Raw genomic sequence first — 23,459 nt, 5'->3', positions numbered from 1 at the left:
TTGGCGCAGGCAGCAGGGGCCAGGGGACTGGTCACCAGAGTGGGGGGCCCTCAGGGCTAGTCGCCAGCCCCCTCAGCGCCGCCTTTCACCCAGCCTTGCTCTCAGCCTGTTACTGCACAGTGGCCACTTCTCCCCAAGGACAGCTGTCCCCAAGTCTCCTGGGGAAGCTGGAGCTGCAGCAGGGGCCTTTTCCCCACAGACTCTGGAGGAGGGGGAGATAGGATGAGGATCTCGGCTCCCTGAGAAACTCCGCTCTGGCCGAGCTCTCCCGGCTGGTGGAGCTGCCCTCGGTGGAAGCCCAGCATTTGTTTCCCAGACATCTGTTTTGGATACCTTGGTTTTCTCCTCTTTGAAATGGGGTCAGTGATTTCTTTCTTATTAATGAGTTGTTGGGAGGCTTATGTGGGGTAACTCATTGGTTTGCCTAGCACAGGGCTGGCATAGGAGAGGGACTGATACTTGGGGTGACTGTTCAGGTAGGTCGCCTCTAGATGTCGAGAGGGCCGCCTGCACTTACTTTCGTGCCCTTTAGAGTTTCACCACCGTGTTCGCCACGCTCCCTTGAGACCAGGAGGCCCTGAGAGCAGTGGCCAGGTGTCCTTTAACTCCATGTCTCCAGGGCCCCACCCATGCTGGGCACAGGGAGGAGCTGGGGAGGCCTGCCGGGTGACTGTGGTCCTGAGCCAAGTCCCAAGGTCCGAGTCCCTCCCTTGTGCCAGGCCTGGAGCCGGCTGGGCACAGGGGCGATTGGGGTGATATGGAAGTGAATCAGACTCTCTAGCCTCCGACCAGCGCCGGGTTAAGTCCTGGAAAGCCTCCTTGTCCCACCAGGCCTGGACTCTGGGAGGAGGAATGGCCAGGGTGGAGTCTTCCTGTTCCCTCCCTGTTGCGGCCACCTCCTGGGGCGCTTCAACAGTCCTACCATTCAGGACCTCCTGTTGAGGCCCTTCGAGGGGCCTGGGTGGGGTGTACCATCCGTTCGGTGGGGTTTTTCCTCTCCTCATACCCAGTGCTGGGCCTGCCTGTCTTCCCGTCTCCTGGGCTGAGAATTGTCAGCCCACCCTCTGTCCGCTGGCATGTTACAGGGGAGGGGACCGAGACCACAGGTGAAGTGTCCTTTACTGGAGAGAGTTGGATTTGTTTTCTGGGTATCAGGCTGGGCGGAAGAAGGTTGTGCCCACTCAGAGCCTGCTGGCCTCTCTTTTCTGGACACTTCAGTGCTATTTATAAACCTCTTTAAATGCCTCAAATTCCTGGTCCAGGCTCACCTGTGGGGAGTTCCTGATGTGGGGGGGGCGTTGGAAGGGGGCTGCCGGGAAGCCTCCCAGCCTCCTCCAGAGGAAGTGAGCTGCCTTAGAATCTCGGTTGGAGGGGAATGAGGGGTCGCTTTGCCACCTCTGGGGATCCATGCACCTTCCTCACCCCACCCAAGGAGCTGTAGGTCCTCTCAAAGCCAGCAATTAAAATTCCAGAGTCCTCCCTACCTGAGGCCTTGTTCTTTGCCCCAGTAAAAATGTCAGAGTTAGGAACATCCCTTCCCACAGTGCTCTGAGCTCCCAGGCCTGTTAGGGCTCTGAGGTTCGACCTGCAGTTTCGTGCCCTCCCTGAGCAGGTGAGCAGGTGAATGCCAGCCTGCGTGCAAGTCCTGGCAAAGGTCAGGCGTGCTCCCGGCCACGGTGCTGTTTTGCTGCCACGGCACCTTTCATCCTGGGATTTCAAAGCCCCTGGCAAGCAGAGGCTTGTTTCCACACTGGGAGCCCTGTGGGGCTGGTGGGAGGGTGACTCCCTCCTCCTTACACGAGGGAGCAGGCGGAGAGGAAGAAGCGCTGGCCTGGGAGCAGGGAGGCCTGAGGATCCTTGGGCAGGCCACTTCCTCTCCCTGGGTCTCAGTTTCCCTAGTTGTGAACCAAAGTGAGTGGGTTACTCAATGGCTGAAGTTACTTTCAGCTCTGAGGGCCTAATGATCCTAAATTTTCCCCACAAATCTCCCCCAGACTGAAGCCAGCTCAGAGTCCCAATACAACCTCTACAACCATGGACTAACATCGTTTTTTTTTTTTTTTTTTTTTTTTTTTGAGACGGAGTTTCGCTCTTGTTACCCAGGCTGGAGCGCAATGGCGCGATCTCGGCTCACCGCAACCTCCGCCTCCCGGGTTCAGGCAATTCTCCTGCCTCAGCCTCCTGAGTCACTGGGATTACAGGCACACGCCACCATGCCCAGCTAATTTTTTGTATTTTTAGTAGAGACGGGGTTTCACCATGTTGACCAGGATGGTCTCGATCTCTTGACCTCGTGATCCACCCGCCTCAGCCTCCCACAGTGCTGGGATTACAGGCTTGAGCCACCGCGCCCGGCCACATCGTTTTTTTTTTGAGACAGGGTCTCGCTCTGTCACCCAGGCTGGAGTGCAGTGGCATCATCATAGCTAACTGCAGCCTCAACCTCCTGGGCTCAAGCAATCCTCCCACCTCAGCCTCCCAAGTAGCTGGGACTACAGCTGTGCACCACCATGCCTAGCTATGTGTGTGTGTGTGTGAGAGACAGGGTCTCCCTATGTTGCCCAGGCTGGTCTTGAACTCCTGGGTTCAAGCAATCCTTTGGGATCAAGCAAGCCTCCTTTGGGAGCCTTGGCCTCCCAAAGTGCTGGGATTACAGTTGTGAGCTTCCTGTCCCTGAAGTAACATCTTTTTTTTTTTTTTTTTTTTTTTTTTTGAGATAGTCTGGCTCTGTCTTTCAGGCTGGAGTCCAGGGGCACTGGCACAGTCTCGGCCCACTGCAACCTCCACCTTCTGGGTTCAAGCAATTCTCCTGCTTCGGTCCCCTGTCACAGGTACGCACCACCATGCCTGGCTAATTTTTGTATTTTTAGTAGAGATGGGGGTTTCACCATATTGGTCAGGCTGGTCTCAAACTCCTGACCTCAGGTGATCCACCTACCTCACCCTCCCAAAGTGCCAGCATTACGGGGGTGAGCCACCACGCCCAGCCAAAAATAACAGCTTTATTGAGGCATAATTTGCCTACCATACAATTCACTCACCTGAAGTGTACATTTCAGTGGTTTTTAGTATATTCACAGAATTTCGCAGCCATTGCCACCTGTGGGGAGTTAGAGCGTTTTCTTCAGCCCTGAAAAAAGTCCCCTACCCCTTAGTAGTCGCTCCTGTTTCTTCCTAGTCCTTCCCAACTCTAGGCACCCACCGAACATTTTGTCTAATTGCAAAAGTAATGTGTGCACAGGCCAGGGGGGTGGCTTGCGCCTGTAATCTCAGCACTTTGGGAGGCTGAAGAGGGCGGATTGCTTGAGCTCGGTAGTTCAAGACCAGCCTGGGCAACATGGCAAAGCCCCGTCTCTAGTAAAAATTAGCTGGACATGGTGGTATGTGCCTGGGCTTCCAGCTACATGGGAGGCTGAGTTGGAAGGATTGCCTGAGCAAAAGTACTGCATATACAAACAACGTAGGAGCATAAAGTGAAAAAATGAAAGCACCCTCCATCTTTCTTCCTTAAATCCCACTTCCCAGAAGAAATCACTTCAGTGTGGTGTGTCACTGTTTCCAAACCTACCTCTCTCTGTACATGCTCACAATAGTTTGGTTTATAAAAAGAGATTTTTTTTTTTTGAGACAGAGTCTCACTCTGTTGCTCAGGCTGTAGTGCATTGGCACGATGTCGGCTCACTGCAACCTCTGCCTCCCAGGTTCAAGTACTTCTCCTGCCCCAGCCTCCTAAGTAGCTGGGATTACAGGTGTGCTCTACCATGCCAGGCTAATTTTTGTATTTTTAATTGAGACTGGGTTTCACCATGTTGGCCAGGCTGGTCTCAAACTTCTGACCTTCTGATCTACCCACCTCAGCCTCCTAAAGTTCTAGGATTACAGGTGTGAGCCACCACACCCAGCCTATAAAAAGAGATCTTATTCTATGCTTCTGTGGCTTGATTTTTTTCACTTGGCAAATTGGTGGCTCTCTTTCTGTGTCAGAACACACAGGACTACCTCGGTCTTTTCTTGATGAGTTCGTTCCTGTGCATGGATGGTTCGTTTACCCAGCCCCCTGTGAGTGGGCACTTGGATTGTTTCCAGTGTTTTGCTAGTATTCACGGTGCTGCTTGAACCTCCTGGTACATACCCTCTGTAATATTCCATATAGGAGAGGCCTTGAAATAGAACTCCTGGGTCACCTTTTTTTATTTTTTTTTTTGAGACGGAGTCTAGCTCTGATCGCCCAGGCTGGAGTGCGGTGGTGCTACCTTGGCTCACTGCAACCTCCGCCTCTTGTGTTCAAGCAATTCTCCTGTCTTAGCCCCCCAAGTAGCTGGGACTACCTGCGCCTGCTACCACGCCCAGCTAATTTTTGTATTTTTAGTAGAGATGGGGTTTCACCATATTGGTCAGGCTGGTCTTGAACTCCTGACCTCAGGTAACCCACCTGCCTTGGCCTCCCAAAGTGCTGGGATTACAGGCATGAGCCGCTATGCCCAGCCTGGGTAACCTTTTGGTAGATGGACACATGGCCTTTAACAAGGCAGCAGGTGTTTGACACTCTCCTGCTAAGGGGACCTTAGCACTGAGCATTTTCATCCTTTTGACAACCAGATATGAGAAGAAGGGTCTCTCACTTATTTATTGAGCAAAATGAATAATGCCTTTTTCCAAAGTGATTTTAAAAACCTACCTCTCTGCTGGGTGTGGTAACTCATGGCTGTAATCCCGGGTCTTTGGGAGACTGAGGCAGGCAGAGCACCTGAGGTCAAGAGTTTGAGACCAGCCTGGCCAACATGGTGAAACCTCATCTCTACTAAAAAATTAGCCAGGCATGGTGGTGGATGCCTGTAGTCCCAGCTACGTGGGAGGCTGAGGCACAAGAATCACTTGAGCCTGGGAGGCAGAGGTTGCAGTGAGATGGGATCGTGTCATTGCATTCCAACCCGGGCGACAGAGTGAGACTCTGTCTCAAAAAAACAAAAAAAGTTTACCTCTCAACATTAGGGAAGTGGCTGTAGGTGCCAGGAGTGAAGGGGTGGAGGGGTTCTGCCTTCTGCCACCCCTCACCCTGCTATATGGCTTCCTCATTGCTCTCCTGGACTTTGCAGAGAGGCCGGGCTGGTCGGAAGCAGTGCCTGGGCCTGGGCGGCTGCCCTCAACCAAGGTCCAGGTCAGCCCCTGGGGATAAAGCATCTGGGGATGCTGCTGTCTCTTGGGTCTTACATAACATGCTTTTGTTGGCTTTGACCCTGCCTTCCCCTCTATCCAGCCTCTTCCAGTCCCCCAGACTGTTCCTTTCTCACTGCTGCGGCCTGAGTGCTGGCCTCGCCTACTGGGAGCTGCCCCAGCCTCCTCGGGGCCTCTAGTCCTTCCCACACACACACTGCCAAAGAGACCTTTCTAAACCCAAGCTGGGCCATGGCTGCCCTCCCTGCTGCCTGAGGATCGAAGCAGAAAAACAGGAATAGGAACCACTCAGCCTCCATCCTGCGATAACCGCTTCATCCTCTGGGAGTACTTCCCGTCCGCGATGGTTCGACTTTGCCGGACCATGACTCAAGTTTCTGTCTTGCGCTTTCACCACATGATTTATGATAAACATGTCTCCCAGGTCATTAAAACCTCCCTGGAAGCGTCCCCAAAGGCTGCATTTTGTTCCATCTGAGGACAGAGAGGGACATGTTCTCAGCTTTTTCCCTAATGCTGGACATTAGGTTGTTTCTCACGTGTTGGTTTTTAGGGGCAAACAGAGCCACTGTGTGTGTTTTGTTTCTGGCTCTGGTCAACTTCGCTGCCGAAGGCCAATTCATGTCCCAGCCCAACTCTTCCTCTACTCTGCTTCCACCAACCTGGGCGTTTAGAGGGAAGCTCCTTCCTGACATCTCTGAGCATCGTTCAGGGGCTAGTGGGCTTGAAGGGGCTGCCTGTGAGCTGGGGACAGGGACTGATGACCATGGCCTCTGGGTGTGTAGCCATATAGTCTGGCCTGTGATGTGTAGGGATGGATGTATTTTCTGTCTGAAGACATGGTTGATGGAACAGGGAGGGGCAGTAATCAGGCTCCAAGTGATAACTGTAAGATTAGCAACGGTTTAACTGAGCACTTGCTATGTGCCAAACCTTCCTTTGTCTGCATTGTCTCATTGAATCCGCACGTCAGTGGTAAGCCTGAGCCGGGTAGTCCAAGGCCTTAGCTATTTAAACCATGTTCTGCTATGCCTATGTCATCTGTGGTACCCAGACTGGGCAGGGGGACACTGTGAAAAAGGCCTCCAAGAGAGGCAGGCTTTTGAAAGCCGGGAGAGGAAGTGGGAGGAGGAGCCAAGTGGGAACAGAGTGGCTGTGTCAGGCTCCTGTAGGTTGCACAAATCTATCCCACCCGTCATTACTCAGTCTGAGACTCATGGCCTCTCTGACCAGCCGCATTCTCCTTCCCTGCGCCCCCCTCCTCGTTTGCCACGGGCAGAGCTCATGACTCACTCCACCCGGGACTCCTTCAAGCATCATCCTGCGGTTGCAGAAATTCCTGCGCTGCTTTTTCCTTCCCCTGCCCCACCCCCATCCACTTCTCTGCCGGAGGAAGAAGAGTATTCTGTAGACGCTGCTGGGCAGAAGTTTAAGGAAGGAGTCCGGGCGGATGCCTAGGCTTCAAACCCTTGAGGGTGGAGCAAAGCCATTCTCTTCCCCTGGTAGAATCTTAGGGCCTGAGTCATGGAAGGCTACAATCTTTTGATCTCACAAATTTTTAAAACTGGAAGAACAGGAAGTATCTACCTCTTGGGACGGGTCCCGATTTTGGAGCGATGCTGCTCCTGGCCCACGAAGGTGAAGGGGCCTGCCTGGTTACATACTGGGTGGTAAGCTTGAAGAAGCAGGGAGCCCACAGATTTTGGGGCAAGGCTTTGCAGTCAGACTGCCTGGGTTCGAGTCCTGGCTCTGCCACTGGATGGACGGGTGTTTGGGGACAAGTCAGTCACCTTCTCTGAGCCTTAGAGCCCACCGTATAAGAGGATGTTAGTTCTGCCATCTTAAGGTATGAGGATCAAGTCCTCAGTCGGTGCAGCACAGTGTTGGTGGGAGGTGACAATACATGAATGGCAGCTGTTATGATTCTTCATTGCGCTAACTTAGCACCCAGGGAGATGTGCCAGGTCTGTCCTGTGGCCTCATGCACCCCCTGCTCCCTGCCATGTGCTCCAGGAAGTCGACATGACCCACTCCCCTCCTAGGCAGTCCTGAATATGAGAATCTCCTTCCCTTCCAAGGCCAGAGGAGCACCAGCCTATGGGCCTGGACACCTGGGGTATTCAGCGCGTACTTGGAGGCTGGTGGGATGGGGATGTGGTTACAGCAAGGTCAGTCCTTCAGCAGCAGCATCCGTTCTGTGCCTGGGATTTGGAAGTACACAGAAGAAAAGGGTAAAAAGATGGATGGGAACATGCTCCCTCCCTGCCTAGCTGTGTGTTAAGAACTAGACTTGTAAGCCTTAAGCCCGGTCCCATTGACCATCTGCTGTGTGACTCTGGACCAATGACTATACCTCTATGTGACTTTTCTCCCCATCTGTGACCTCAATACCAGTATCTAGTCTTGGGAATTCTCTGCCTCTGAAAACCCTTGGTAGGGGTCTCAAGATGCCTTCCAAAGGCAGGGCGGGGCTTCCATGTAGACATAGAGGTGCATGCCCATGAGACCATCAAGGGGTGTGATGAGCTCTGGCCCCTGACACATGGAGTCCTTTTTTCTCGTATTAATTCAGTTGATAGTTATTGAACACCTACTATGTGCCCAGCACTGTGCTGGGCAGGAGGGACACACAGCTGCACACTCATGTGGTGCCTGCCTGTGGGTGCTTCCTGGCTGGCTGTCCCTCCTCAGGGCAGGCAATGTTCCCAAGGGGAAAGGCGACTGCTCTGGGGTGGGCCAGCTTGCTGGGACTCAGGATGGGGAGGTAGAGGGAAGAACCACAGGGCCGGCCTTGGTGAGGAGGGACCTTTGTCCTGAGGGCCCCAGGGAGGCCTTGGAGGCATTTTCAGTCAGAAGTGGCACCAGTGGGTCAGCTTGCATGAGCGAGGTGAACCCCATGGTGGGAGGCACTGGACCTGTCGGGGTGGGGGTCAGGTGCCGTGAGGGACATGTGTGTACAGGGGCGTGGTGTGGCCAGGCCTCAGTGATGGTGCTGTGCAGGGCTGGGGCGAGCTGATGTCCATGATTCTTGGCCTACAGGAAAACCTGTATGGATTCTGTAGGTTGTTTTATTAAGACAGACCTCCAACCACTGGTCCTGCAGCGTCTGCCCCCACTCCTCCAGTGACAGGAAACTCATTCCCTTCCCAGGCAGCCCTGAAAATGAGAACCTTCTTTTCCTTCAAGGGCAGAGCAGAAAGAGCCTGGCCAGATGCGGTGACTCACATCTGTATCCCAGCACTTTGGGAGGCCAAGGTGGGTGGATCACAAGGTCAGGAGTTCGAGACCAGCCTGGCCAATATGGTGAAACCCCATCTCTACTAAAAATACAAAAATTAGCTGAGGGTGGTGGTGCATGCCTGTAGTCCCAGCTACTCGGGAGGCTGAGGCAGAAGAATCGCTTGAACCTGGAAGGTGGAAGTTGCAGTGAACATCCAACTACACTCCAGCCTGAGTGACAGAGCTCAAATTTAAAAAAAGAAAGAAAGAAAGAGGCTGGGAGTCAGAGATCCTGGTTTCGAGATGCTGTCAGGACTGCCCTGTCATTTGGCAGCTGCCTTCCCTTCTCTGGACCTCAAATTCCTCATCTGTAAAGTGGGCACAACAGCATCCCAGACCCCCAAGGTTGTTGTGCAGGGTTGGTGAGATGATGTGAAGAGCTTTTCACACTCAGGGAAAGTGGTTCATCCGCTGTTACTATTATGTATGTTTCACACAGGACTTTGGCCAAGGGAGGCCCTTCTCTTGCAGATTAGAGGTGCCGGCTGTGTGTGGGCCAGGGTGCTGGGTGGAGGGTCCACAGCAGGGGTGAAGGCCCAGGGGGTAACTAGGCATCCAGGAGGGGAGGAAGAAAAAAGTGTGGTTTGCAAAGTGCAGACACTTCCCAACCCACCCATCTGTGGCCAAGCCAACTGCAACTGCCGTCTGTCTTTCCCATGCTGAGCAGAGCTATTTGTGTCCAGCCAATTTTGTGAAGCTTAGCACCTTCTCGAAGAGGAGTCTGTTGGGAAGAAGCCACCCACCCACCTGTGCTCCACTCACCTCTGATTTACTCCCTCTGCCAGGAGCCACTGATGGGTGTAGGCTGGGAGATGGGCTCCCCAGGACGGGTGCCAGGTGACCTCTGGCAAGTCCTTCCTTCTCTCTGTGCCTCCTCCTCACTTTGCCTATCTGTGCAATGGGCATGCCCTTCCAGCTCTGACCTCTTGGGCGCCTGCGGGCCCTGGGCTGCACTGAAGGCACAGAGCAGGTGCAGATTTCAGGAGGCGATCTTGCTGTTGAAGGAAGAGCTTGCTCTGAAAGCTGTCCTGTGCCTGGGCCAGAGCTGGGAACTGGGGATGAAGCAGTGACATGAGCCCTGATCTCATGGAGCTCATGCCAGCTAAGAAGGTTCCATCAAGCTGGGTGTGCTGTGGCTTATGTTACAAAGCCTGTGGATCTTTATGTTTCCCAGAGTGCATGTTGGTTTCAGTACTCAGTCGGCCCATCTCAAAAAGCAGCATGTCTGGCCTTGACCGGGTGGCAGTATGCTTCCGCCACTGAAAGTTGTGTGGCCTTTGACACTCAGCTCTCCTCCCTCGCAGCTCCAGCTGTCACTGAGATGCGACTGGTGCTCCCTGCCTTTGTGATGGGTGCACTACTCAGTTCCTGGCCTGTGGAGGGTTCTCAGTAAATGGTAATTGCATTTTTTTTTTTAAATGGAGTCTCGCTTTGTCACTCAGGCTGGAGTGCAGTGGTGTGGTCTCAACTCACTTCAACCTTCGCATCCTGGCGTCAAGCAATTCTCCTGTCTCAGTCTCTTGAGTAGCTGAGACTACAGGTGCTCACCACTACACCTGGCTAATGTTTGTGTTTTTAGTAGAGACGAGGTTTCACCACGTTGGTCAGGCTGGTCTCGAACTCCTGACCTTGTGATCTGCCCACATCGTCCTCCCAAAGTGCTGGGATTACAGGAGTGAGCCACTGTGCCCTGCTGGCAATTGCGTCTTAGCTGAGTTCTTAGGGGAGCTGTGTGCAATTTGCCTGGCCTGTCAGAGATTTAAGGGGTGATTCCGGCATCTAGAGGAGGAGGGAGCTGACAATTGCACTTCTGTTTTGCTTTTTGGTTTTGCTTTTTTTGAGAGCAGTGTTCTCTGGGAGGCGAAGGGGAGAAAAGAGAGCTGAGCTTGAGCTTTGGGGCGAGCAGGCCCTGGTGGGCTGGGGGAGGTGTCTGCCTGTCACCCCGCTGCACCTCCCACAGCCCCGCCTTGATTTTGAGGTGCTGATGGGAACTGTCTGCTTTTCTTTTTCAGGCCCAGATCTTTCCTCCTCCTAGCCCATGAGGACCCTATGAGATCCTCTAAGTAACCCTGTCATTTTTCTCATGTCTGAGTACACTGAGACCCAGGAAGAGGAAGGGACATGCCTGTGCTCTCAGCGGCTGCAGAGCCTGGCTGGCACGCAGGGCCTTGACCCCAGCATGAAGCTTTTCCCTCTGACTTCTTACTCCCGGCCCCCCGCACCCATGCAGTGCCCTAGACGGCAGAGGATGGTCAGAGAAGGAATGATTGGGCCGGGTGGCGCTGCAGAACTTATAATTATGAGAACTGAGTAAACAAACAAGCTCTCCAGGAGAGAAGCAGGCCCTGCGCGGGCCTCACAGATGGGCCTGTGTCTGAGGAGGCAGCCCAGGCCTGTCTGCGTGCAGACAGTGAGGGGCTGTGTTAGACTGGAAAAGCCGAAGCCACACTCCCCTCCCACCCCCACTCCTATATTTCAGGCTGCCAGGAAAAGGGGAGGGGGAAAGGGGAGCCCTTCCTTCCAAAGGGGTGGGGGCCGACCCCTGAGGACTCTCCTGGGGTCAGCCCTCCTGGCCCAGCTTGGGACAGTCACTGCTCACTGGGTGACCTTGGTCCAGGGGCGTCTCTCCTCTGGGCCTCAGTTCCCCATCTCTAGAGTGGAGGGGACCCCATCTCTCAAGGAGGATGGCAGGATGGGGAAGATTTGAGCCAACGGGTTGAATACACTGAGCCCTTTCTCTCACCCTGACCCGAAGCCAACTGGGATCTCAGAAACTCTTCATTTCTCTCTGGCCAGAGGCAGGGGCCCTTCTTGGAGCAGAAGAGTGACTTTCTCAGTGACCTGAGAGCGGGCCTGGTCCTGGGAGGCCAAACCTCCAATCCTGGCCCGGCTGTAGCAGGCTGCCCAGCTCAGCTTTCCTGTCTTCCTGCTGAGATTGTGGCAGAATCCCAGAGGAGCTGTTTCTGGTGCCTGCCCTGCAGGCTGGGGGCTGGGCGGCTTGTCCTGCCTGGAGGCCCCCGGGTGGGGTCTGGCAGACTTCCTGTGTGATTAGGGCTGGGGCCCCTGTCCCCCCTCCCCTCTTTCTGCAGTTCCCTGTGTGGCTTCTGGGAGTCCAGCTCTGTAGGTGGGAGGCCGGTTTAGCCTCAGACCTCTGTGGCCTTGGGTGAGTCCTACCTCTCCTACAGGCCTCAGTTTCCCCTATGGTTCAATGGAGGGGTTGGATCAGAGCCTCTGGTAGTAGAGTGACCTTGCTATTTACCATATGTCACCCTCCTTCAGATTGACCCTTCCAGTCTATCCTGTGCCCTCAAGGTCAAGTCCAGAACCTGAAATGTCCTCACAGGCCAAGCCCTACAGCCAGGAGCCCCATTCCTGGCAGGCTGAATCAGGCTCTTCCTCCGAGCTCCCACAGCCCCTTGGTTACCTGTGTGCCCCTGTAGCCCTTCTTACATGGTTGTGATTCTTTCTTCTTTTTCTTTCCTTTTTTTTTTTTTTGAGACGGAGTCTTGCTCTGTCACCCAGGCTGGAGTGCAGTGGTGCGATCTCAGCTCACCACAACCTCTGCCTCCTGGGTTCAAGCGATTCTCCTGCCTTAGCCTCCCAAGTAGCTGGGACTACAGGCGCACACCACCACACCTGGCTAATTTTTGTATTTTTAGTAGAGACGAGGTTTCACCATGTTGGACAGCTGGTCTCAAACTCCTGTCCTTATGACCTGCCCACCTTGGCCTCCCAAAGTGCTGGGATTACAGGCGTGAGTCGCCGCACCTGGCCTTGTTTTTGTTTTTGTTTTTGAGACAGGGTCTTGCACTGTTGCCCAGGCTGGAGTGAAGTAACGCAATCATACCTTACTGCAGCCTTGACCTCCCAGGCTCCAGCAATCCTTCTGCCTCAGTCTCCCCAGTAGCTGAGACCCCAGGTGTACACCACATGGGACTAATTTATTTTTATATTTTATACAGACGAGTTTCCCTGTGTTGCCCAGGCTGGTCTCAAACTCCTGAGCTAAGCAATTTTCCTGCCTGGCTTCCCAAAGTGCTGGGATTACACACCCAGCTCATGGTTGTGATTCTAATTCCCATCTATGATACAAATACCTGAGGGCTCACTCACTCTGGGCTCCCCTGAGGTGGACAGGTGGCTCACAGCTCAGACTTGCTCCACCAGCAGCTGAACAAGTGCCCCTAGGTCAGGTGCCATGATGCTTTATACCTTAGTTTCATTAGCTGTAAAATGGGCATGACAATACTTCTCTACTGGATTGTATAGGTTATAAATTATGTGTGTAAAGCACAATAAATGCTCAGGAGTCAATAACTGTAATGAACATTTATTAGTGCAAATTGTTTTAGTCCCCTAGAAGGAATGAATGAATGCACGCAAGCATGCCATTGCAAAGTCCTACATCCTGGGAGCACAGGGACCCTGAAGCTCTCTGGATGAAGGGCCTGGTAGGTGCAGATTGTGTTTGTGGGGGGGAGGGGGAGCTGTGGTGGTTACAGAGGGGCAGGACAGATGTGGGAGGGTCCTGGATGGTGACTTCCCCCCTGCCCTTGTGGAAGGAGTGGTTTGGGCCCCTCTGTGTCTCAGACCCGCAGGCACCAAGCGAGTGTGGCCATCCACAGCTTCCTTCCTCCTGCCCGCCCGTATTCCTCAAAGTGTGACTCACTGGCTTCCAGCCCTTCATTCTTGTCCTTGAGCCCTGAAGGTGAGGCGGGTAGAGAGTCTTTCTTGGATGGGCCAGCCCTCTCTCTGGGTTCCTCTCTGTTTCTGGTCCTTCTGCAGCTCCTAAGTGTGACAGGCAGGGATGGAGGGGTGGTGGTAGGGTTGGGTGGACACTTGGGCCCTGGTCCTGGCGGCCCCACTGACCCCCTGTGTGTCAGGCCTGGGTTGGGCACCCACTGCGGGCCCACCCAGGGCTTGGATCTGAGCTGGTGCGGCTAAAACAGCCCAGTCAAACTCACCCAGGTCCTGCCCTTGCAGAGCTCCTGGCTGAGCAGGAGACACACCGAACAGTTACCACTCAGTCATTTATTAAAATCATTACTGGAGGGCAAATTGCTATAAAGCAATGGCCACTCTTTCTTGGGAGCTCATGTGTCCTGGGATCTCCCCAGCAGTGCCTGTGGTTTGCTCTCCCATCACAGAAGAGGACACACAGCCCACTGAGTGGGTGGGGGAGCAGGCTCCGATCTGGGGCAAGTCCCATCCCCAGCTGGGCCTCAGGATCTCATCGCATGTCTTAGAGGTGTGCTGTTCAAGTGATATGCCCGCCTCGGTCTCCCAAAGTGCTGGGATTACAGGCATGGGCTGCCGCTCCCTGCCAAGGTGTGCTGTTCAGGAGGCCCGGGGTCTGCCACTGGCCCCCCATGGTTCTGGGTGGGCGGGCTGGCATCGGGCTTTAGCCTGGCGACTATGGAACTGCAATGAAAACTGGGTTTATCGTCCTGAAATCCCTCCTTTATGTGTCCCTAGCCAGAAATATGTGTGTCCCAGAAACCACTGTGACTAAAGTATTGGGACTTTCTAAAGGCTAGGCAAGAAATGGGGGCTGGTGAGGGTCTCATCCCCCTCCCCTCTCCCTCCACCAATACATGGGACAGCAGAAAGGTGGCCCAAAGCCCTGAGAGAAACCTGCCCCTACATTTCACACCTAGAATGTACCCCATTAAGTAACAAAATAGTTACATTATGGGGGGGGGTATGGAATGGAAACATTGTATTAATAGGCATTGTTTAATGGCATAATATGTAGCCATTAAAAGTGATGATTCCTTTTTGTATGTCTGAAAGGGTGTATATTTGTATAGGCATAGAACAAAATAAGGAAAGAAATTCGCCAAAATATAAATAGAGATTATTTTGGAGTGGCAGGATAATGGATTATTTAAACTTTTTTAGTCTCTCCTGATTTTTTTTTTTTTTTTTACAGTGCATGTGTTAAATCAAAAAGAATAACCTGGTTGGGCACTGTGGCTCACACCTGTAATCCCAACACTCTGGGAGGCTGAGGTGGGCGGATCACCCGAGGTCAGGAGTTTGAGACCAGCCTGGCAACATGGTGAAACCCCATCTCTACTAAAAATACAAAAATTAGCCCTGGTATGGTGGCACACGCCTGTGATCCCAGCTACTCGGGAGGCTGAGGCAGGAGGATTGCTTGAACTTGGGAGGCAAAGGTTACAGTGAGCCAAGTGTCAGAGCAAGATCCTGCCTCAAAAAAAAAAAAAAAAAAAAAAAAGAATAACTCTATTGACAGTATTTAGTGGAACAATTTGATTCCTGTCTGACTTCAGAATCTAAGCCGCGCTGGCCTGACGGGAGCCCCAAGGGGGTTACGAGCACAGGCCAGGCTCCAGAGAGGGGAAGAGGGCAGAGAAAATTCTGGAAGAGAGGCGTTTGAGCTGAATCTTGGAGGGCAGGAGGGATTTTAGCCAGTAGAGTTGGGGTAAGGGTGGGGGGGCGTGGCCTAGCATAGACCCTTGCATATCCAAGGCAGGGAGCTGAGCGCAGAACGCCGGACAGAGGGGCTGGGAGTGGGGAGTGCTTCTCATAAGCGCTTGTTGGCTGGACTTCAGAACGAGGACTCAAGTTCTGCGACAATGGCAAGGAGAGTAACAAACTTGTTAGGCTCTTTCTGTGTGGCCAGCCCGGGAGCCCCCAGTGGCTGTGAGCAGATGGGATTGCAGTAGGTTAGCTCAGAGATGCCAGATGGATTCCACAAATACTGAGTCTGTCTCTGTGATGAGTGCTGAAGGCCGAGTGTGGGTGGGAGCATTGGGATGGTGAGGAGTGGTTGGGTCCTGTCCAACTGGGAAAGCCTATGACCCTTCAGACCTCCAGCCTGGAGGTGTCCCTGCTAATTAAAAAATAAAAAGCCAGGCACGGTGGTACAAGCCTATAGTCCCAGCTACTCGGGAGGCTGAGGTGGGAGGATTGCTTGAGCCTGGGAGGTTGAGGCTGCAATCAGCTGGATCATGCCACTGCTCTGCAGCCTGGGCAGCAGAGCAAGACAGGCCTCCAGGCCAGACAGAGCTCCAGGTTCCCGGGGTAGTGTGTACGGGATGCTGGTACCTGCCATGGAACTTGGGTGGTCAGAGGCATGTGCTGCACGAGGCTGAGCACAAGGAGCCCTTTCTGCAGTGCTTAGGGCTTCCCTTCTGCCTGTCTCCGTGATGACCTCAGCTCTCTGCCTCTCCTTACCCATTTGTAGCGTGGAAGTGGTTGCAGATAGCTTCAAGAGGGTTGTTGTGAATTTTACACGGGGGCCACCCTGGTACCTGCCACACAGCAAACACTCAGGAAAAGAGTTTCTGTCCTTGGGGTTCAGTCCCCAGCCAGGGGACTTCTTCCCTCCTGGAGGAGCCTCAGCAGCCTGAACTTGACGGACAGGATGATATTAGATCAGGTTGCTGGGTGGTGAGCTCTGACCTCCCCCTCAGACCCGCTATGGCTCCCATCTGCCAGCGTCTGCCAAAGGTCAGGTTCTCACAGACCTGGAGTCTTGACCTTTCAACTGTGAGCTTTGCCAGTCTTCCCCATTTGTCATTTTCCCCCGTTTATTATTGTTGTTGTTGTTACACAGGCAATATCTAGTGGTCAAAGAAAATTAGAAAATACGGTTAAGTAATAGGAAGAAAATGAAAATCACCAATAAACCTACCACCCAGAAAGGACTTTCAGGCACCTTCCTGATACGTAATTTGTTTTTCTACCTTAATAGTGGGTGGTGGGCCTCCATATACCTGTCATCCTCCTTGTCGAATACATACAGAATATTTCGTTATGGCTGGGCAAGGTGGCTCATGCCTGTAATCCCAGCACTTTGGGAGGCCGAGACAGGCAGATCACCTGAGGTCAGTAGTTTGAGAACAGCCTGGCCAATATGGTAAAACCCTGTCTCTACTAAAATTGCAAAAATTAACTCGGCGTGGTGGTGTGCACATGTGTAATCCCAGCTACTTGGGAGGCTGAAGCAGGAGAATCGCTTGAATCTGGGAGGCAGAGGTTACAGTGAGCTGAGATCGCACCACTGCACTCCAGCCGGAGAGAGGAAGGGAGGGAGGGAGGGAGGGAGGGAGGGAGGGAGGAAGGAAGGAAGGAAGGAAGGAAGGAAGGAAGGAAGGAAGGAAGGAAATAAGTTAGTTCTGCTATACCTCAATAGCTTGTATTTTAACTTATTCAGCCAAAGCCCTATTGCTAGGCAGTTAGGCTTTTTCTATTTTTCTTTTTCTTTCTTTTTTTTTTTTTAAGATGTTATCTTGCTCTGTTGCCCAGGCTTGAGGGCAGTGGCACCATCATGGCCAATTTCAGCCTCAATCTCCTGGGCTCAAGCAGTCCACCCATCATCTCAGTCTCCGCGTGGCTGGGACTACAGGCTTGTGCCACGATGACTGGCTAATTTAAATTTTTTCTTTTTTTTTCCTGGTAGAGATGGATTCTTACTTTGTTGTCCAGACTGGTCTCAAACTCCTGGCCTCAAGTGATCTTCCTGCCTTGGTCTCCCAAAGTGCTGGGATTATAGGCATGAGCCATGACGTCTGGCTCTACTTTTTATTGTTGTAAATGGTGCTGTGTTGGAAAGCTTAAATCAATTAATGGGATTAATCCATTGATTCACCATGGTTTGAGAGCCTGCTCGGTGTCAGGCCATGTGCTGGGACTGGGGGTGCTGGATGGAGAGGCAGCCATGGTTCTCGCCCTCCTGGGGACCCCTGTCTGGGGAAGACAGGCCCAGCATGGCACGCCAGCAGAGGTGGGGGCTTAGGGCATCTTTGGGAGCCAGAGAGCAGCCCTGACCCAGACCTGGAGAGTCATGGGAGGCCTGTTAGGGGAGGGGACCTCTCAGGTGAGCCGCAAAGGATACAGGAGGAGAGAGTTACAGGCAGAGGGCAGCTCTGCAGAGGCCCAGAGGAGTGAGAGTATGGGCATCGAGGGAACCAAAACTTCCCAGAGATTGGTGCCATGGTTCTCGCCAGCCTGGCAGCAGCTCCCACATGCATGACATTGTGGTAGTATTTTTCTCTCTCGCTCTTTCTTTCTCTCTGTCTTTCTCATTCTCTCTTTTTCTCCTTTCTCTCTCTCTCTCTTCTCTCTCTCTCTCTCTGTTTCTCTTTCTTCTTTTTTTGATGGAGTTTTGCTCTTGTCGCCCAGGCTGGAGTGCAGCGGTGTGACCTCTGCTCACTGCAACCTCTGCAACCCAGAGTTTTATTGATTTTCCTGCCTCAGCCTTCCAAGTAGCTGAGACTACAGCATGTGCTACCACGTCTGGCTGATTTTGTCATTTATTTATTTATTTATTAATTTACTGAGGGAGTCTTGCTCTGTTGCCCACGCTGAACTGCAAGGGTGCAATCTCCACTCACTGCAACCTCTGCCTCCCGTGTTCAAGAGATTCTCATGCCTCAGCCTCCCAAGTAGCTGGGATTACAGGCGCCCACCACCACATCCAGGTAATTTTTGTATTTCTAGTGGAGACGGGGTTTCACCATGTTGGCCAGGCTGGTCTCAAACTCCTGACCACAGCTGATCTGCCTACCTTGGTCTCCCAAAGTGCTGGGATTACAGGCATGAGCCACAGTGCCCGGCCAATTTTGTATTTTTTAGTAAAGACCAGGTTTCATTATGTAGGCCAGGCTGGTCTCAAACTTCTGACCTTGTGATCCACCTACCTCAGCCTCCCAAAGTGTTGGGATTACAGGCGTGAGCCACTGCACCTGGCCTGTAGTTTTTTTTTTTTTTCCAAAAAGCCATCCCATTTGTCCTTTGTGGGGCAGGGGTTGCTGGCTTCCCTTTTTCTAATGGGGACATAGAAGCAGAGTGACCACGTGACCCAGGGGAGTGGCTGGCGGACTCCGGCCTTTCATCGGCCCAGCACAGAGGGGCCAGAGGGGCTTGACGTGCAGAATCTGCCAGCTCTGGTTTCCCGGCTCTTTGCAGGTGAGGGATCAGTTAACAGGACCCAAGCAGGAAGAGGACACGGAGAATCTGAGCTTAGGTGACCGCCTTAGTTTGCATGACAGGGTGATGACCTTTTCTGCTGCTGATGTGTGACCTTGGCCTGGCCCAGCCCCAAATCCAGCCCTACCTTTGCAGGAAGGATCCTGTCTCTTGGGCCATGCTGGGGTTGGAGAGGCCCTGGTTTATATGGCCCTTGGGGCTTGGAAGGGTCTGTCCTCAAGCTGGAGTTAACCTTTCTGGGAAGACCTCATCCTCCTCTGGTGTCTTAACATGCTAGGGAGACTGAACCGTGTGGTCTAATGTCACACAGTCAGGGGAGAAATATGTATGTGCAAAGTGCTGTGCTAGATGCTGGGCATATGTTATGAGTGAGATAGACAGGGTCCCTGCTCTCCTGGGGCAAGTAGTCACAGAACAATGAATTATTGCTCTGGAGCCTAAAGACACCTGCAGCTGGTGACCTGAGGGTGGGGCAAGCCCTGCTCCTGCTGGCCTAGCTCAGAGCACAGACCAAGGGAGTCTTGTTATTTGAATAAACTTTCCTTTTTCTATCCGTGTAAAGGGTCCCTGGCATTCCAGCCTGGGATTGGGTTTCCTCTGGCCCAGCGGCAAGCACGAGTGGATTTTCATATTGGCTCATCTTTCTCATTCTCTGCTCCCCCTCCTTTCCCTCCCTGGCTTTGAGAAGGCAGAATTCCCCCTCCTCAATCCCACTTGCTGAGAAGACCCTGCGAGCCAGAAGCTGCAGGCAGCAGCATGCATATGTGTGTGCACGTGTGTAAGTGTGCATGGGTGTGAGTGCGCATGTGTGAGTGTACATGTGCGTGGGCACCCACATGTGTGAATGTACATGTGTGTGCATGTACCTGTGAGTGCATGTGTGTGGGCATACACGTGTGTGTGAGTGGTGGGTGAGCAGGGGTCACGGGGCAGCTTGGGAAGAACCCGACTTGGACTTGGTGAAAATGGCGTTGGCTGTAGGGGTGCTTGGCTAATGAGATGTGTGGGGTTTGTGTATCCAGGTTTAGTCCTTTTCCCTTGGGGTTGGGCCACTGTGATTGGCACTTTTTAGTTATTAGTTCTTATTGGAACAGATGCTGGCATTTATTGGGTTCTTCCTGGCAGTCAGGCAGGGTGACAAGTGCGCCTCACACATCTTTAGTCCTCACAACTCTTGGAGGTGGGTGCTCTTTGACCCTCCAGCCTCTGCTTGCACACCTCCAGCGATGAGGCACTCCCTACCTCCCAGGGTCCCCTACCCTATTCTGGGCAACTGAGGCGGTTAGAAAGCCCTTGCTGGGATCCTGTCTGTCTTCTGTGGATGACTTGAGGATGGGCTCTGTTTGGCCAGGCATGACTACGGCTGACCTTCCCCAGCATCTGTTTTTCAGGGAATTATCCAACTCTAAGGTTTGGGGAGAGGAGCAAAGCCCTCCCTCCTTTCCCCGAGCAGCCCCTACGTGGTACTTAGCCCATCACAGCTTCATTCATCACATACCAAGCAAGTTTGAAATGTAATGTTGAAACCCCAGAGGTATTTTCATTAGCATCTGGGCGTCTTAGTCAATGCAATAAGACAAGAAAAAAAAAAAAAGAGACGTACAAATATAAGACAGCAGGAAAGCCCTCATGAGTTCAGCAATTGGCGACAACAAAGCATTTTTGGTCTTGGGACATCTCCGCCCCCTGAGGCTGCCTACAGGAAGCAGAGTCCTGGAGGGACCAGGAAACTGCCCAGGGCCACATATGAGTTAGTAGCAGAGCTGGATGAGGACTCGGGGCCCTTGGTCTTCCCAACCAGCATCTCCGGTGACAGATGCAACTGCTAAGGGAGAGCCGGCGAGGCCAGAGTGTCCTCCATGCCAGTGTCCCGGGGCGGGGGCCGTGGTCTGCCCAGGGTCTCACGTGTGCGGTTTGTTTGGGCGTTGGCTTTCAGAGGTCTTCATTGATGTTTCTTGCTCCTCTTTCCCTTCTGATGAATTAGTGTGAGGGACGAGGGTCCAGAGAGATTGAACCGAAGCATGTCACCTCATCCTGTGACCTGCCAGCTGAGGGACCAGGGAGCTGCTGTTCCGGTCACCCTTTGCTGGTCCCCATTGTGTGGCATGAAATGTGGGACAGAGAACTGCCATGAGCACTAATGAAAGATGCCACTGACCGGGCATGGTGGCTCACTCCTGTAATCCCAGCCCTTTGGGAGGCCGAGGCGGGTGGATCATGAGGTCAGGAGTTCAACACCAGCCTGACCAACATGGTAAAACCTTGTCTCTACTAAGAATATAAAAATTAGCTGGATTACTGGCATGCGCCTGTAATCCCAGCTACACAGGAGGCTGAGGCAGGAGAATCGCTTGAACCTGGGAGGCAGAGGTTGTGGTGAGCCGAGATCGCACCACCGCACTCCAGCCTGGGTGACAGAGCAAGACTCCATCTCAAAAAAAAAAAAAAAAGAGAGACGCCACTGTATACTCTGACCATGCGTGTCTGGTGTCTGGCCACCAATGCTGGGACATATGGAGCTCCTTTGAGCGGTTCCATCACTGCCATTGGTAACACGAGCCCACATTTGTGCAGGCCCTTTGGGTTTACTCATTTCATTGAATCCTTATGACACCCTGCAAGATGGGAGATCATAAGGTTGCTATTTTCTTTTCGTTGTTTGTTTTGAGATCGAGTCTCACTCTATTGCCAGGCTGGAGTGCAGTGGCGCAATCTTAGTTCACTGCAACCTCCGCTTCCCAGGTTCAAGCAATTCTTCTGCCTCAGCCTCTCCAGTAGCTGGGATTGCAGGCACGCGCCACCATGCCCAGCTTATTTTTGCATTTTTTTGTAGAGATGGGGTTTCACCGTGTTGGCCAGGCTGGTCTCGAATTCTTGACCTTATGTGACCTCCCAAAGTGTTAGGATTATGGATGTGAGCCACCACACCTGGCCAGGTTGCTGTTACTCCCATGTTACAGCTGAGGAAACAGGTTCAGAGAGAATTGAGCCATGTGTTGCTCAAAGTCCTATAGCCAGCAAAGGGTGGAGTTAGGATTCGAAGTGAGGTCTGGTTCCAGAGCCTTGACACTGTACTGTTGAAGGGTTCTTCTTGACCTCGGAGGTACTGGTAAATATTTGTGGAATGGATTAACTCTTTCATGCATGTCTGAATCTTTGCTTTTCCTGGGTCCTCTGCTTGGCACACACTCCCTTTCCAGCTTCCTCCTTCTGCTAGCAGGGACTTTTGGTGTCTCAGCTGCTACCTCCCTCTAGGAGGCTTCCCTGACCCTGCAGGCTGAGTCAGTTGCCTTCCTGGGCTCCTGTGACCTCCTGTGCTTCTCCCAGTTGGGGCTCCTAGAAATTGTAGTTTTTGTTGACAATCTGTCTCCCTTATTAGGGTACTCTCTCCTGGGTACCCAGTGACCTGGGATTGCTGATTATGACTGAGGGCAACATAAACCCTTTCTTGGCCATCGTGATGAAGCCTCAAGAGCTTCCTCTGACCTTGGCACCTCACCTGCTATCTGCCCTTTTGGCCTGGCATGCGCTGGCTGATGGAGGACATGGGATCTGGGCTGGGTCCTGTCCTCAGCCCTGCCCTAGTGGCTGTGACCTGGCTGATGGGGCGGGGCTGGGTGGTGACGCTGGTGACATCCTGGGGGAAGGGCTTAACCACAGGCTCTTCCTAGACATCTCAAGGTCCAGTTCCAGGCTGGACGCCATGGGGAACATTGGTGGTGGGGTCTGAAACAGGCCCAGGATAGGGGTCCAGGCCCAAGGGGGGCACCTGCCAATGTGCATGAGCCACAGCAAACCACTCTGGTTCCCAGTCCAGCCTCGGCCCTGGATGTGGCAGAGAGAGGGGTTATGAGCACCTGGGGACAGGTGGCGTGGGGATGCTCCTCTGGAGCCTGGGGCAGTTTTGACAGGTGGCTGGCTGAGACCCAGGCTCCTATGGGGGTGGTGAGGATGGCAAGAAAGGAATGAAGGTCAGAGATGCTGCTGAGAAAAAGTCAACAGGAATGGGTGACTCCATGAGGGTTGTGTCTGCACAATTCCTGTCATAGATCAGCGTCCTCCTCGGGCGTGGCCACGGTCGGGGGACTGCAGGCGGCAGACTCAAGTGCCCACCCCCTGGAGTGTGGGTCCTGCCCTGGGTGGTGACACTGCTGGGGGCCTCAGCACCCCCTCCGCTGCCCTCCCCAGTGAGGATCTGTGTTCCCAGCCGGCAGGGATGCCTCATCCTGGGCTCCCAGAACAAGCCGCCACTGTGGGCTGTGGGTTGGGGCCACTGCCAGGCAGGCGGGGTTGGGGGCAGGAGGGGATGAGAGGGCTTTTGTTTCCTTCTGTTTGTGTCAAGATGGGAATGACTTCCTCCCACTCAGGCGGCCTCGAGGTGTAAAGGAAAGGGCAGCCCCAGTGGGCGGGTTTTCCGTCACCCATTTTTTTGGGGGCATTTCTCTGGGCCTCCGCCTCAGCCCTGCCCTCTCCTCCCAGCCCTCCTGCCTCAAAGCTCACCCTTCCCCACCAGACCTGTTGTGGCCCAGCCCTGGTTAAATATTTGCTAACCAAGAAGAGTTTTCAAGGCGGCCTTGTGAAAATCCCCGGCTGACTCCTGGCTCTGTTGGGTCTGACCTGCCTCCGTGATGAGACCCAGACGGCCTCTGCCCTCAGACTGTGCCCCAGCCCATCGCTTGGCGCCTGAGGCTGTTCACTTGTTCGGCACTTGTTTATCAGGCACCCCCCTGGGCCAGGCAGGAGCCGGGTGCTGGGGAGACAGTGGAGAGCAGCGGGGAGTATCTCAGATGAGGCATTAACTGTGGGTGAGGGGGATACCAGGAAGCCGGCCAAGGACTGTGGGAGTAGAGGCCAGGGAGGGAGTGGAGGCCAGGGAGGCAGTGGAGGCCAGGGAGGGAGTGGAGGCCAGGGAGGGTGTCGAGGCCAGGGAGGGTGTGGAGGCCAGGGAGGTAGTGGAGGCCACGGGGGGTGTGGAGGCCAGGGAGGGAGTGGAGGCCGGGGGGGTGTGGAGGCCAGGGAGGGAGTGGAGGCCAGGGAGGGTGTGG

The 23,459-nt window shown here is 53.6% G+C and overlaps 1 protein-coding gene across 1 annotated transcript in view; it reads left to right on the top strand.

Annotated features, from left to right (window-relative positions):
- NIBAN2 (niban apoptosis regulator 2) overlaps positions 1–23,459 on the top strand; it is a 57,921-nt gene that overhangs the window by 857 nt on the left and 33,605 nt on the right. The gene's annotated exons all lie outside the window — the stretch shown is intronic.

Source organism: Sapajus apella, unplaced genomic scaffold, assembly GCF_009761245.1.
Source record: "Sapajus apella isolate SASKATOON/1434 unplaced genomic scaffold, GSC_monkey_1.0 scaffold97, whole genome shotgun sequence".
Lineage (NCBI taxonomy): Eukaryota > Metazoa > Chordata > Mammalia > Primates > Cebidae > Sapajus > Sapajus apella.
The sequence above is the reverse complement of the archived record's forward strand: the minus strand, read 5'-3'. Positions and strand labels throughout refer to the sequence as shown.